Source organism: Canis lupus, chromosome 15 (assembly GCF_003254725.2).
Source record: "Canis lupus dingo isolate Sandy chromosome 15, ASM325472v2, whole genome shotgun sequence".
NCBI classification, from domain to species: Eukaryota; Metazoa; Chordata; class Mammalia; order Carnivora; family Canidae; genus Canis; species Canis lupus.
The window spans coordinates 62,078,895-62,081,937 of record NC_064257.1 but is presented as its reverse complement, the minus strand read 5'-3'; the positions used below and the strand labels follow the sequence as shown (position 1 = coordinate 62,081,937).

Here is a 3,043-nt window from a genome sequence, read left to right as displayed (position 1 = left end):
TGAATTGATCTGCAGATCGCTTTGGGTAGCATGGATATGTTAACAATATTAATTCTCCCAATCTATAAGCAACAAAGTATCTTTCCATTTATTTGTCTTCAATTTCTTTAATCAATATTTTATAATTTTCAGTGTACAGATCTTTTACCTCTGGTGTTGAATTTATTTCTATGCATTTTGTTCTTTTTTAAGTATTGTGATTGTTTTCTTAGATTTTCTTTCTGATTTTTCACTGTTGGTATATAGAAATGCAACTGATTTTGTGCTTTGATTTTGTATCTGGCAACTTTATTGATATTGTATATTGGTTCTAATAATTTTTTGGTGTAGTCTTTAGGGTTTTCTGCATGTAATATCATGTCATCTGCAAATGATAAAATTTTACTTCTTCCTTTCTGATGTCAATGCTTGATATATGTAGAGGTATTTTTTCCTTGTATCTAGTCTACTAAGTTTTATCATGAATAAATGTTTAATTTTGTCAAATATCTTTTCTACATCTATTGAGATGGTTATATGATTTTTATCCTTCATTTTGTTAATATGCTGAATCATCACATTTAATGATTTGCAGCTATTGAACTAGCCTTGCATTCTGGAACAAATCCTGCTTGATCATTGAGTGTGATCCTATATAGCATGTTGTTTAATTTGGTTTGCTAACATTTTATTGAGGATTTTCGTACCTATGTTCATCAGAGATATTGGCCTATAATTTTCTTTTCTTAGAATATCCTTATCTGGCTTCAGTATCAGAGTAATGCTGGCATCCTGGAATAAGGATTTGTTTGTCTTGTTTTCTGTTTTATTTCCATTTTAGTTAACATACAGTGTTATAAAAATTTCAATTGTGCAATCTAGTGGCTCAACAATTGTATACATGAATTACTCAGTGCTCATCATGACAAGTGTACTCTTTAATTCCCTTCCCCTGTTCATCCATCATCCATCTCCCCATCCACCTCGACTCTGGTAACCATCAGTTTGCCCTCTATACTTAAGAATCTTTTTTTTTTTTTTTTTTTTTTTTTGTCTCTCTCTCTCTTTTTTTTTTTTTTTTTTGTAAAATAGGTTGGGAAATGTTCCCTCATTTTCTACTTTTGGAAGAGTTTGAGCAGTATTAGAATTAGTTTCTTTTTAAATGTTTGTTATGATTCACTAGTAAAGCCATCTAATTCTGAACTTGTCTTTGTTGGGAGATTTTTTTAAAGTCAATTATACCATTTAGTGATGATGGAATTATACTGGAAAACAATCACAGCAAAAGAACAATCTTTTGGATAGAATAATTTATTTAGTGAAATGTTTCTTTGAAACATAAAATACAAAAGATTGTAAAGTATGTCAGTATGGATGCCTTTGGATTTATATATAGGACATCTCAGCAATGGTTTTCACAAGTTCCACTCCATATCATGTCACATAATTGTTTAGTGTGTGCATGTCTTTAATACCTATATCTCAGAACAATTAACTTTATTTAGCTGGGATTCTTGGAATAGATTTGCTTACACTGAGTTGTATAAAATAGTTATTTTTGGCCAGTGGATGTGCACTTCTCTTTAGCTAGGTAATAGTTTAATTTCTAAATTTAGAATAATCTGTTCAACACTATACCCTTTTGGTAAAGTTTTGTTTTTGTGTGTGGTTTTAGTTTTGGTTTTTGGTTTTGAGGTTTTTGTTTTATTTTGTTTTGTGTTGGTCCTTAGTGACTTAATTTCTTCCCTCTGCTTATCAGGAAGAGATGGAGATGAAGAAGAAACTGATATTGGAGACCTGGTGGCAGACATCTTGCTAAGACCACTCTAACCAATTGGTTGGACAGTAAGCTTGATTAAGAGTTCTTATCATAAATTTCAAATGGAGCTTTTGGTATTCTCATAGTCCTCTTAAGTTAGAATCAATTGTTTTGTGGTGGATGAAATTTTTAGAGATGATGATCTAGAATTTCAATTATATTTGCCAAATTTGCTCCAGTTCCATTTGGAAGCATTTTGTTCAAGCTTGCAAGAAACATTTTTTTTTTTTTTTCTATTCTAGACCTTTACCTACACACATTGTCTAAAGACTCAGAAAGTTTGGGCTGTCTCATTTTGGGTATAGCTTTGAAGGGAGAAGGTTGTTGAGTAACTACTGAAGTACAAAAGGTAGTTTGTAGTCTTGGCCTCTCTTTTTGTATAAGTTATATGTTGTATTCTTTCCATTTCCAATAAATGAATAATCGAATGTTCAGTAGAGCTTTCTGGACGTTCCACTCTTACTTTCCAATTTTCAGACACTGAGAGGGCTAATTTGTGCAAATCCAGAGAGTATCAAAATGAGGAAGAAGGAAAATCAGGATAGGGAAAGATTCCTCAACATTTTCTATGGCTTTTGGCTTTAAGTTCAGGTCTGTATCTTAAAACTATCTGAATAAAGTATCATTTGCTTTTTTATTTTCAGATGAACCACTTTGAGCTCTTAAATTTTCTTCCACACTGTTGTATCCATATGTAAAATTCTAATTTGGAACATTTAAAGTTTCAGCACTGTAGTAGTTTTCTATAGTTGAACACAAATGAATATGAGGCTCACTTCTGTTCTTTAAAAAGTATCCACCAGCATAGGGCCAGTGGAGACCTAACGCATCTGCAGTCCAAAGTAAGAACCCATATGCTTATCAACTTAAGGATTTGTTAGTGAGTGGCTCAGAGTGAAGGGACTTATGGGATTATTGGTTTCCAGTTTCCATTGATGGTTTTTTGAAGTCTCTGTTCTCCATATAGTTCCTTCATTGAAGGATAACCCCATAAATGAAATATCCGTTGTTTACCATTCTGTGTTCCTTTGTAAGCATGTTCTGACAAATTAAGTTCTAATATCAGTTGCTAGATGAATTTTCAACTGATTCTGCACTATCTCTTCTTGGTAGGAGGTTTTTATTTTCAGGAACAGCTACTTCTGAATCCAAATTCTAGTGAGATAAATTCTCACGAGAGATGTTTGACACAGGAAGGTTGGTACCATATTTCTCACTATTTATTCTCCTTGTTTTTTTCCCCAT

General features: G+C 32.3%; 1 pseudogene; it reads right to left on the bottom strand.

The window, feature by feature from the left end:
- Window positions 1-1,856: 1,856 nt before the first annotated feature.
- LOC112654523 (protein FAM217A-like) lies at window positions 1,857-3,043 on the bottom strand (annotated as a pseudogene).